The sequence below is a fragment of the Erpetoichthys calabaricus genome, chromosome 3 (genome assembly GCF_900747795.2).
Source record: "Erpetoichthys calabaricus chromosome 3, fErpCal1.3, whole genome shotgun sequence".
Lineage (NCBI taxonomy): Eukaryota > Metazoa > Chordata > Cladistia > Polypteriformes > Polypteridae > Erpetoichthys > Erpetoichthys calabaricus.
The window spans coordinates 8,269,633-8,283,192 of NC_041396.2; the positions used below are offsets into that span (position 1 = coordinate 8,269,633).

The 13,560-nt window shown below is 39.4% G+C and overlaps 2 long non-coding RNA genes across 4 annotated transcripts in view; both read left to right on the top strand.

Annotated features, from left to right (window-relative positions):
* Positions 1 to 2,261, top strand: part of LOC127527048 (uncharacterized) — a 9,355-nt gene extending 7,094 nt beyond the window's left edge. Inside the window, exon 3 of the long non-coding RNA XR_007934413.1 lies at positions 2,178 to 2,261. This is a non-coding gene — a long non-coding RNA (uncharacterized LOC127527048). The remainder of the gene's footprint in view (positions 1 to 2,177) is intronic.
* The window catches only part of LOC127527032 (uncharacterized), a 105,630-nt gene that overhangs the window by 52,252 nt on the left and 39,818 nt on the right, over positions 1 to 13,560 (top strand). The window lies entirely within an intron of this gene.

Sequence of the window (13,560 nt, forward strand, 5' to 3'; positions counted from 1 at the left end):
AAAATGTATTGTTTTGTAGATTTAATTTTAAAATGGATAAATTTACCAATTTCCCCATCAGTCTACACTCAATTACCCATAATGACAAAACACAAGCATGTTTTGAGAAAGGTTTGAAAATATATTCAAAATCAAAAACCGAAACTTCTCATTCATAGACGTGTCCTGACCCTTAATGCAGGTACTTTTTAAAAGCGCCTTTGGTCAGTTTCATTGGTAAGTCTCTACAAGCTTGGAACATCTGGATTTTGGCAGTTTATCCCATTGATCCTGATAGATCTCCTCAAGCTTCGTTAGACTGAATGGAAAGCGTCTGTAAACTTCTATCTTCTATGTTCTGCGAGATTTAAGTCTGTGCTTTTGATGGATCAATCAATCAATCAGACTGGTCCTGAAGCCACTCCAGCTTTGTTTTGGCTGTACACTTCAGTCATTGTAATGCTGAAAGGTGAACCATAATCCCAGTCTGAGGTGGCATGCATTCAGGATCAGGTTTTCTTCAAGGACCTCTCTGTATTTGGCTGCATTAATCTTTACCTCAATTCTAACCTGTCTCCCTGTTCCTGTCCCTGTCTTTGAGAAGCATCCCCATAGCATGATGCTACTACCACCATGTTTCACCTTAGAGATGGTATTAGGCAGAATCAAAGAATTACATTTTTGTCTCATCATACAAGAGAATCTTTTTCCTAAAGCTCTAAGGGTCCTTTAAACTGTTGTATGCCTTCAACTTCTGTCAAGCCTCTCTAACATAAATGCCTGAGTGATGAAGTGCTGACAAGATGGTGTCCTTCTGACAGGTTCCCATATCGTAGCAGAGGACAATTGGGTTTTTGTTGCCTTTCTGTCTAATTTCCTTCATGCCTGGTAACTCCATGTGGCCGGACGGCCAGCTTTAGGATGAGTCCTGTAGGGACATCACGGTGCGTTGATCAGGTGGTGGCGCAGATCGCCACCACAGAAAACCAGAAAAAGAACAGCAGAGAAAGTAGGAGTGAGAACGGATTGTGGAGATATGAAAAAAATGATAATTCAATGCATATAAAGAATATCAGGGTTAAACTAAGATGAAGCTATGAGAAAGCCATGTTAAAATAATGAGTTTTTAGCAGTTTTTTAAAGTGCTCCACCATATTAGCCTGGCGAATTTTTATTGGTCAGCTATTCCAGATTTTAGGTGCATAATAGCAGAAGGCCGCCTCACCACTTCTTTTAAGTTTAGCTCTTGGAATTTTAAGCAGACACTCATTTGAAGATCTAAGGTTACGATTTGGAGTATAAGGTGAAAGTCATTCTGAAATAGAGGATGGAGCAGATTATTGAAGGCTTTGTAAACCATAAGCAGTATTTGAAAGTCATATTCTAAATGGCACAGGTCACCAATGTAGTGACATCAGAACTGTAGAGATGTCCTCAGATTTTCTTATTCTAGTTAAGATTCTAGCAGCTGCATTCTGCACTCGTTATAATCCATTGATGTCTTTTTTGGGTGGTCCTGAGAGGAGTGCATTACAGTAATCTAGCCGACTGAAAACAAAAGCATGAACTAATTTCTCAGCATCTTGCAAAGTTATTATGGATCTAACTAAAGCAAACAGGATGAACCTGACCACGATGTGGAGTGACACAGAAAACTGTCGGAGTACTTCTAGGAATATATGAGAGATTTCAGTTTTAGATTTTTAACAATTTACAAACTGCTCTGAGAAATATGTTCTTATGTTGTCATTTTGGGTTATTGAGTGTAGACTGATGGACAAAAATTGACCATTTTCCTTTGAAAATGAAATCTGCAACACCATACAATGGGCGGATAGTGAAGGTGACTGAATACTTTCTCAATCCAGCACATTTCACAGGGAGTTGGAGCAGCTTAGCAATGAGCTAAACAAACGGGCTTGATGGACTAAGTTGTCTCCTCTTGTCTGTGAAATTTCTTATGCGTCTAATGTTCTCTACAAATCCTATTTTATGTGAATCGTTTCACTAATGTCTACTTAAGTTTGTTAAAAATCTTCTCTTGTGTGTTGTAACCCACTTTGGATCCTTAGTCTCATCCCCTGTGTTGACAACTGGCCTTCTTGTCCATTTGCTGTCCTGCAGTCCTTTGACTGAATGTTTAATTGTTACATTTTCTGTAATCTGCTTATTCATCTTTGTTTCTCCTTTATCCTCAGATGAAGAGACATCAAGCATCCACTGAAGGCTTTAATCACTAAAAATACTCTGTAGTCAATGAATAAAGTAGTCATGCATACCTATTCCTTGTGTCTTCAATTGTTAATCCAGATTCATGCATAGATTTTTGCCATGATGGCTCTCATTGATTCTTTTGATTGCAGACAATTTCCTGTGAAGAGTCAAGTTTGATGACTGTTATAGAACTACTACAAGTACCCTGTGTTTATGTACCTTAGTGAGATATCCAGTCCCCTTTATTGATGACTCATTTGGTATTTATTCATTGATTTTCCACTGCTTCTCTGAAGTGAAGTGAGGTCCGTACTTCAATTTCCCAGCCACACTTTCCAACACATACAGTGGGATTCCAAGGTTTTCCCAGGTGACCTGGGAAATATAATCCTCCCAACAAGCCCTGGGTCTTCCCTGAGGTTTCCTCCCAGCTGGCTGTACCTTTAAAACCTTCACAGGGAGGCATCTAGGAGTCATCCATATTAGATGCCCAAACCACCTCAATTGGCTCCTCTTGATGTGAAGCATCAGTGGATCTACTCCGAACCTCTCTTGAATGTCTGTGCTTCTTACCCTACCTGTAAAGGAGAGCCCAAGCACAGCACACAGAAAGCTCATTTTGTCCACCATTACTCGTGGTCTCATTCTTGCCGTCATTACCAGAAGCTCATAACAATAGAGGAGGGCAGAGATGTAGATTGACTGGTAAATCAAGAGCTTCGCCTTCTGGTTCAGCTTCTGCTTTATCACTATGGTAACTGCACCCGTCTACCTGGTCTGTTTGTTGATCACACCATTTCTTTTCCCCTCACATGAACAAGACCCCAATTACTTAAACTGCTCCACTTGAGGCAGTAACTTAAATCCCACTCAGAGAGGGCAGCCTACCATTTTCCAACTGAGGACCATGGATGCAGATTTGGAGTTGCTGATAATCATCCTTGGCAATTAACATCCATCCATCCATCCATTTTCCAACCTGCTGAATCCGAACACAGGGTCACGGGGGTTTGCTGGAGCCAATCCCAGCCAACACAGGGCACAAGGCAGGAACAGGGCAGGGTGCCAACCCACCGCAGGACACACACAAACACACCCACACACCAAGCACACACTAGGGCCAATTTAGAATCGCCAATCCACCTAACCTGCATGTCTTTGGACTGTGGGAGGAAACCGGAGCGCCCGGAGGAAACCCACGCAGACACGGGGAGAACATGCAAACTCCACACAGGGAGGACCCGGGAAGTGAACGCAGGTCCCCAGGTCTCCCAACTGTGAGGCAGCAGCACTACCCACTGCGCCACCGTGCCGCCTGGCGATTAACACTTGGTTGCAAATCGTCGCAATGTGTGCTGAAGTTCACAGTTCGATGAAGACAACAGGATAGCATTGTCTACAAATAGCATTGATGCCATTCTAAGGCCACCGAACTGGACACACTTCACTCCCGGGCTGCACTTGTCAACAATTATCACAAACCATGCAGAAGCCACCTTTACTTATTAATTAATCAATTTGGAAACCTAAAAAATAGTCTCTTTATTAAAAAAGGAAATCCTGAGACGAGACTTTCTCTGAGATAATTTCAGGTCCCGCAAGATGAGACTTTTTGCCATGAGATTTTGACAAGTCCCACCATCCTCTCAAACATTTACAACCACGCCCACGGCCCACTCACTTCTCATTCATGTGAATGCTATTGTCAGACCCAGTCCCTGTGCTCTCAGCTTCAAGCGGGGTCGGAAATAAAAGTCAAAGAGTAGTAGACAAAGCGGAATATCTTAAAGAGGTTCAAAAACATTGGCGTGATACACATGCAGAGCAGGTTAGAGATTATGAAAGTACTAAAATTCGAAAGTCTCAAAAAACTGATAGTAAAGATCACATTAGCACTAACACATGGAAATTATTACTCAGTGAAATAACGGAACAGCATAAAGAGATCGAATGTATGGACACAGGTGATATGACAGAAGTATGTAGATATTGTTCGGCTTTAAAGTTTAAGTCGGAGACTTGTAGATTGTCTAATTCATGTTGCCATCAGGGAAAAGTAGTGTTTCTTCCCAATGAAGAGGCGTATCTACAAGAATTGAAAGATTTGTTGTTGGATGAAAGCGAAATCCACATACGCGAGCAGAAGAGACATGAAGTGGCTGGCGCATAGCGAACGCCCAGGGATTGGTGAGCAAAGTGAGCCAGGGGGCAGAGCCCCCTAGTAAAATAAATCAAAAAGATGTGAAATAAATAAGTTACTATGAACTAGGTTTTTAAAGCACTGAAAAACTGAAGATCAGGAAAGCAACAGGCATGACTGGAGCTGGAGCTAAATGTCCCAGGCAGTAGCTGAAATGAGAACCAAAAACAGAACAGGTGGCACTCCTTGTTCTTGGCTCTAAACAGCGGGGGAGTTTTCCCCCATGGAGGTCCCAAAACATGATGATATGCACAGTATGCAGTACCGGCACCTCCACCAATTTCAATACAGAATATCAGCAACTTTCCGCAATGTACCATCAACACAGAATACCAGCACCATCACCCCAAGCTTTGATTGAATGTTGATGTATCCCGGTACTTGAAGCTTCACTGGTGAATAACCCTCACCACTCCACTATTTGATCGGATTATCACCATATTGCCCTAAGCACATTACCAACAGTAACTTGTTTTCACTTCCAGCACTGGATATACTTGGATTAGGTCTCACTAGACCCTATCATCATGTCCCATGGGTTTTCCTACTAATGCTATGCCAATTATGCAGAGCTTTACTTGCCGTTCCCTCCAGAGGGCCACACGGTATTACCTAAAACCTCTGCATGTCTCACTGATATTGCAATATGGATGAAGGAACACTATCTCCAGCTCAACCTGGCAAAGAAAGGCATTCTTGTTATCCCAGCATTTCTGTCTATTCAGCACCAAATCTCTGTTCAGCTTGGCTAACGATTGCTAACAACGACCAAGACTGTAAAAAAATTTGGGAAGGTGAAATAGGTACCATGTTGCTATTGTCTCTTTGGTCTTACGTATTCACTCCATACAGAATCCACAAGATCAGACTATATCTGATAAAGTGTGCAGAACAACCCCAGGTCCATGCTTTGGTCTTGTCACATCTGGACTACTGCAACTCTCTGCTGGAAGGAGTACCAGCATGTGTTACCGAGCCACTGCAGATGACTTAGAATGCAGCAGCATGTCTGGTGTTCAACCAGCAAAGGCGAGGACATGTTACTTCTCTTTTCAGAACGCAACACTGGTTTTGTGTAGCAGTACACATTAAGTTCATATCCTTGCTGCTTGCCTACAGAGTAGTTAATGGGTCAACACCTGTATATATGGACAAGCTTGTGAGGTCCTATGCTTCTTGTCAAACCACTTATGACTGCTGATCTGCTGATGAATATTCTCATCAGACTAGTCAACACCTCTGAGTGGCATCAAATCTAAGTCCAGACTCATTTCATGTGTATCTCCATAGCTGATGGAATGAGCTGCCCACCTCCATTTGAACTTCTGACTCCCTCAATGTGTTTAAGAAGCATTTTAGGACCCTTGGTCGGTGAAGTTCTGTCCAATTGATATTAGCTGTTAGGTTTGTGGTAGATATTTCACATCTCTATTATAAGAACAAAAATCCTGCGACGAGACGAGACTTTTTTGAAGATGACACGAGACATTTTGGAAGATTTTTTCAAGTCCCGTGAGTTGAGACCTTGGCCATTAGATTTTTTCAAGTCACGCCCTCATCTCAACCATTTTTAACAACGCACACAGTAATCTCATGAAGTAGAATGTCGTAAAGAGGTAAAAAAACGTTGACACGATACACATGCAGAGCAGGATAGAAAAAATCAAAAGTCTCAACAAACTGAGAGTAAAGATCACATTAGCACTAACAAATGGAAATTATTACTCGGTGCAATAACAGAACAGCAAAAATAGATACATAGGTGATATGACAGAAGTATGTAGATATTGTTCAGCTTTAAAGTTTAAGTCAGAGACTTGTAGATCGTCTAATTCGTGTTACCATCAGGGACAAGTAGTGTTTCTTCCCAATGAGGAAGCATATCTGCGAGAATTAAAAGATTTGCTGTTTGGTGAAAGTGAAATCCACAAACACTACAGGCAAAACATCCAAATCTACAATAATCAGTTCACATTCTCATCATTCAATGCTCAAAACATCGATTAACACGATTCAGAACCATACACTATAAGAATCTGTGGTCCTGCAACAATTAAAGCTACTACAAGTTTAATTTCAAAGAAACCACAATTTGGTCAGGTTTATATTTATGATCACGTAGAAGTGATGCAAAATAGAATTGAAAGAGTTAAACGATCAGACGTATTCAAATTTCTACAGCCAATAACTGATACAAATCCATACGTCCAAAAGTATTGACATTACACACGAAATGTACAGTATCTGTGAAATCCTCACATGCATTTATTGGTTACTTTGCAAAATAAATTATTACCTCCTGATGATGTAAATTGTTTTGTCTGTGCTGAAATTCCAAACAGAGAAACCTCATTTAAAAGATTCAGTATGTTGGGACTCAAAAAAAAAAAAGTGTTTAAAGAAATTTCCTAAAGCTTTCATTTAATTCAACAGATATGGCTAAGGCTGGCTTTCCTGGTTATCGACGCAGAGCTAATAGTCATGAACAACACACTTATCACGGAAAGAAAGTTGTTAAAATTGTGATGATCGATAATTCAATGATTGTACCGTATAACCCGTATTTGCTCAAACAATTCGATGGTCATATTAATGTTGAGTATTGTGCATCGGCTATGAGTATTAAATATATCTAGAAGTACGTTCATGAAGGGCACAACAGAGTATGCGTGAATGTATCCAAAGAACAATCTTAGGACAAAGTACAAGCATATTTAGATATTCCATACATCAAAGGAATGGGAATCGGGTGGCATTTAATGGAATTTCCAATGCACAGTTGAAGTCATTCTGTTGAATTATTACAAACTAGCAAAATACCCGCGCTTCGCAGCGGAGAAGTAGTGTGTTAAAGAGGTTATGAAAAAAAAAGGAAACATTTTAAAAATAACGTAATTGTCAATGTAATTGTGTTGTCATTGTTATGAGTGTTGCTGTGTTTTATATATATAAAATACACACACACACATATAAACATATATATACATATACATATACACATATATATACATATCTACATATATATATATATATATATATACATATACACATCCACATATCAACATATATATATATACACATATATACACACACACATGCTTTATGGGTGATGATTGTTTTACTCTTTTTATCTTTATTTTATTTTATTGTAGAATCAACTCCTATCTGCGCACAGCAGGGCAGCCGTGGGCGGATGCGTATGGTGTATTCACTCCATGTTATCGTGCATTGCGCTGTCAGTGTTATTTTGATAAAAGAATTTAAACAACATATAAGAAGCGTATAAATTATTAAACAGTAAAACATTAACATTTAAGAAGTAAAGTTACATGAAGTACTACTGCAGTGCCTTCGGGTATACCTCATTTTTTGTTTGGCCATTACATGCTTAAATGTATACATTTTTTGGTGCACCTACCCGAGAACACGCGACATATAACCGAGCGTGGGAGAAGCATGGATTTTAAACACGCGTTGAGTTCATCTGGTGGTCTCCCTCGTGGAATAACTGGTAATGTTTGACTAAAATCTACAGCGAGTAAAACGACATTACCTCCTATTTTTTTTTTACGATCTCTGAGATCTTGCTTTTTTCGGTTCAAGGCTTCATAAGCTGTTTTATGTTGTATGGTGTACTTATCCCAAACCATCATCTTTGAATGTTGCAAGACTTTCGCCTTGTATGTAGATCGGGGTAATTACATTCATTGCATTCCTAGTCTGAATCACAATCTGATTGTATGGGTGGTTACCTGGCACTGTAGGGTTGCCACCCGTCCTTTAAAATACGGAATCGTGCCGCGTTTGAGAATGAAATTGCGCGTCCCGTTTTGAATCAATACTGGACGGGATTTATCCCGTATTTTTTTTATCATTTTTTTTTTAAAGCAGCGTCTCATGCAAATCATCCCACACGCATTTTATGAAGATGCCTCCTTTCCTACTTTGGATTGGGTAATACTTGATGTCATCGTTAGTTTGATTGGTGTTTTTAACTGTCCAGTGAGGAGGGCGTGTCTTTTAAGTACAGTCTGCAAAGTGTTGGCACTGAGATGTGGCGTCAGCGCCATAGTTGAAGCCCCTAACATTGCGGTCAGCAAGTCGGCTAACATCCGCCATGTGCCGTCTTTCAGTTGCGAGAAGCAGATCATAGAATGGTTGAAACTGTTGCCCCTAACGTTGCGCCATGGCGTGTGGTTCGTTTATACCTCGTGTCTTCTCATTAAACTTTTATCTCGCGAATATGTTATTGCAATCCGCAGCGGGAGCGTTTCTATAAACTTAATTGAAACTTACGTTTTACACCGTGCTTTGTTTCCCTTATGAACATGCTTGTATGCTTAACTCGCTCCGTTCTCAATTGTTTAATTAATTTTTTGCTCTTCGCTGTTTGCGGCTGTTCCTCCATTTCCCCCTACTTCGTTCTTTTATCTCGCGAATATGTTATTGCAATCCTTAACGGGAGCGTTTCAATAAACTGATTGAAAATAGTTTTGCATTTACCTTTTTAGTAAAAGGCGAGCTTTTAAGCCTGAGAAATCACCCCGTAAATGCACACATTTAATTGGACATGTGTTAATATGTATGGTTACACAGTATTAAAAGACAGTGAACAACGTCAGTTACCTTTCTTCCCGCGTTTGATAAAAGGTGAGCTTTTAAGCCAGAGAAATCACCCCGTAAATGCACACGTTTAATTGCACGTGTTAATATGTATGCTTACACAGTATTAAAAGACAGTCAAAAATTAACGTCATTTACCTTCGTTCCCGCGTGTGACTCGTGCTGTAAATGTCTTCCTTGTTTTTAGTTCACGTGATTACGTAGGAGGCGTGATGACGCGATACCTGACTCCGCCTCCTCCATTACAGTGTATGGACAAAAAATATGTTCCAGTTATGACCATTACGCTTTGAATTTCGAAATGAAACCTGCCTAACTTTTGTAAGTAAGCTGTAAGGAATGAGCCTGCCAAATTTCAGCCTTCCACCTACACGGGAAGTTGGAGAATTAGTGATGAGTGAGTCAGTGAGTCAGTCAGTCAGTCAGTGAGGGCTTTGCCTTTTATTATTATAGATTAATTTACCAGGTCAGAATTTGCTTCAATTTAAAGAAAGCGAAGAAGCACAAGCTTTGCAGGTAGCAAAAAAAAAATAAAATTATTAGCTTATTTTGAACTTAATAAAAATGACATCAATGAAAAAGCATATACGTTTTCTTTCAATTTATTACGTTTGACTATTTTTTACTATGGTTAATTAATCGGTGCAATCTAAAATAGTTAGGTTTATTATGCATATGTAACAGTTCCCATGAAAATAACAATCTGTTTAAATTGTACATCCGCTTACCCATATGTGACCGGCAGAGCCATGAAGTCGCTGAGCTGGGAGTTGGTGAGCGAAGCGAGCAGAGGGCCGAGCCCCCCTTGTCTTATTAAAGAAAGAAACATCCTCTAACAGGACTAATCATTTATCAGGCAGGAGAAAAGCTGTTCATTATATCTTTTAATTACTGCTTGGCAAAATGCATTGTCTGTTACAGCCTGGTCAGAATGATCAGAGAAACAAAGAATAGAGGTTTATTTTATAAACTATTGAATTTAAATACAGTGCCAATCAATACATACATTTTACTCTGGTTGGTTCAATGGTTTACACCCAAATGAGTTATATAAAACAAAAGTCTATTATATTATATTCTGGTTCTTCTTATACCTTTGAGTTGAGCCACCACCCCTGACATTTCTGTGCATATAACAACTCTCCATTCTGGTTGTTTTATAGGACATCTGCAAATTTCTTAGTCATCTTTCAGTATATTTTGTTGTTCACTTGACCTTTATCTGTTTCCCTGATATGCCTGCAAAGGTTTCTGACATGCTATTTCTTTAACATGAAAACTATGTTACCCTAAAATTATTCTTCTTTAGGTTTTGTAACCCAGGAATCGTAACTCACATGTACTTTATTTTAAGCTCCTCACTTGTAATGGTCAATTTTGAACCCTTGTTCTATAACACTTGTTCTCAAATGTTGATTATATTGACCTCTTTTTGCATGTTGTTTTTGATAAAAGTGTCTGCTAATCAAAAAAAATGTAATTGTAAGAACAGAGCTAGGGCTCTGGAGGTCCAAAAACATGCAGATACACAGTAAATAGAACCGACACTATTGGGGTCAAAATCACTGGTACTCACAGGGCACGAATGGGGAACTACTGGCCCACTTCAACCACTGGTCCTGAGACTGAATGGTTAACGGACCTGAAACAATTGTGTGTGAAGGGAGAATTCCTGAATAGTGAAAAACAAAGTGTGCTCATTCGAGTTCAAAGGAATGTATCGCCCACTAGATTGTGGATCAAACCAAGCAATCAAGTCTTTGAAGCAAGTAACGAAGGTATTGAGAGAGTGCTAGAGAAAAGTGAAAGTTAACACAATTTAGTTTCATTTTATTCAAGTGAAAGAAACAAGAGATGCAACCTTTGCTGTCCAGAAAATCCAGAAAAAGAATCTGGAAAAGGAAAAGAAGCTGTATCGTGCATTTTTAAATCTAGAGATGACACTTGACCGTTAGTTCAATATGGTGTCCCGCAGGGCTCAGTACTGGGACCTTTACTGTTTTCACTATACATGCTTCCACTGGGATCTATCATTAGGAAACATAATGTTAATTTTCACTCGTATGCAGATGACACCCAGTTATACCTTTCATTTAAATCAAATGAAGTTTCTCCGATGTTGTCTTTAATTAGTTGTGTTAGCGAATTAAAGAAGTAGATGAATGAGAACTACTTGTCTTTAAATACAGATAAAACAGAGATGTTAATTGTTGGAGGGAATGACGGTCAACATAACAATATTTTGTTATCATTTAAGTCAGTTGAAATCCAATTTTACTGAATCAGCCCGCAATCTAGGAGTTATCTTTGACTCTAGCATGTCATTTAAAGCGCATATTGCAAAGTTGTCCAAAACATGTTTCTTCAATCTTAAAAATGTTAGGAAATTAAGGCACTTTCTAAATAAACAGGATTGTGAGAAATTAATTCATGCATTTATTTCTAGTAGGATTGACTACTGCAATGCGGTGTTCACTGGATGTTCAAACTGTTCTCTATACAGCCTCCAGTTAATCCAAAATGCGGCTGCAAGAATTATTACAAGAATAAGAAAATACGAACACATAACTCCAGTTCTTAAATCCTTACACTGGCTCCCGGTTAAGTTTAGGGCAGATTTCAAAATCCTCCTTTTAACATATAAAGCATTAAATGGCCAAAGTCCGGCTTACTTGTATGAACTTATCACGACTTACAAACCAGAGCGCACATTAAGATCTCAAGATGCCAGTCTGCTTATGGTTCCAAGGATTAATAAAATAACAATGGGAGGTCGAGCTTTAAGTTACAGGGCCCCTAAACTGTGGAATGGTCTGCCTGCTACTATAAGGGATGCCCCTTTGGTCTCAGCTTTTAAATCCCGGCTGAAGACTCACTACTTCAGTTTAGCATATCCTGACTAGAGCTGCTGATTAACTGTACATACTGCATCTCTGTTGTTAGTCATTAGCACTAAAACATAAAGTAACATGATAGTTATAATTGGATACTAACCCTCACCTATTCTGTTTCTCCTCTCTGTACTCAAATGTGGCACTTGGTGCCACGGACCACCTGCCAAGTTGTTTTGCCTGCCTAAGGTAAAGTCGTCCCTGATGGAGGATCGCAGGAATCGTGGGAAAGAGGGGTCCTTTCATCGGATTGGCTGGCCCAGCACTGTTTCAGCCATGGAATGGCCAAACGGGGGAGGCAGCTTGACAGATGAGGGCTCCAGGACTCTAAAAATATCCAAATCTTATTATATGATATCATTTACTGTTAAATTCTGCTCCGTACTCTAAAATTTTTATTTTTTTATTTTACTTCTAAAATAACTTTTTATTTTATACTGTATTGAGGACTTGTTCTGTTCTGTGTATTGTACTGTACTTACCCCCTTCTGTTGACACACACTGCACGCCCAAACTACCTGGAAAGGGGTCTCTCTTTGAACTGCCTTTCCCAAGGTTTCTTCCATTTTTCCCTACAAGTTTTTTTGGGAGTTTTTCCTTGTGTTCTTAGAGAGTCAAGGCTGGGGGGATGTCAAGAGGCAGGGCCTGTTAAAGCCCATTGTGGCACTTCCTGTGTGATTTTGGGCTATACAAAAATAAATTGTATTGTATTGTATTGTTTTGTATGTACCCATGTGGGTGCTGAATGTTCATAGCATAACTGTGGAGTCCCCACTTGGGACCCTTTCCATAAATCCCCTCCAGTAACTTTAAGAAGGCCTGATACTCAGTACTGTCATTTGAGTTCTAGTTGGGAAACTGGCTGGAATGAAAACCTGTAACCACTGTGGTCCTCCAAGATCATAATTTAGGACCCCTGGTTTAAGGCATCTGATTGTAATCAACCCGTAACCATATAATGGTGCACTCAGTGCACCACTCAGAGTATTTAACCCACTGTATCTGAGTGTGGAATCACAGCTCTACAGCAGCTGATCAGATTATCAGAATATAGCATCTAGCACATGCTGCCTCAGCCAATGCGCACAGTCTATTTGAACTTTCTCTCATACAGTACAACAAACTCTTCAGAGCCTTTCCTGTAGGGACCTCACGGTTCAGAAACAGTTTCATCCCAGGAGCTCTAAACGCACTCAATCAGTCAATCAAGTGCTCCTTGTAGAACTGTTTGTACTTATAAGTACAATCACCTCACTGTAAATATGCACTACAGTTATAATATTGCACAACCTGAGACTTTTTATAAAGTGCATATTTACATATGATGACAAGTGGCTTCTAAGTCGATTTAGATTTCCAAGCGCTATCTTCTTGGAGCTCTTGATATAATTTTTAAGATGAACTGAATAAATTATGTGTATTACATTATACAGATAAACTTTTAACTTTATTTAAATAATGTATATTCTTAATAATTATACATGTGAGGGCATGGTGGTGCAGCGGTAGCGATCAGACGAATAAAATCCAATCAATTACCAAAATCAAAAACCACAAGACAAAAACAAAGTCAACAAGAACTGAAAAGTTCAAAATCAGTTAAAATGAAACACCAATTAACAGTAGTCAGATAAAGAAATGAACCCAGAACAA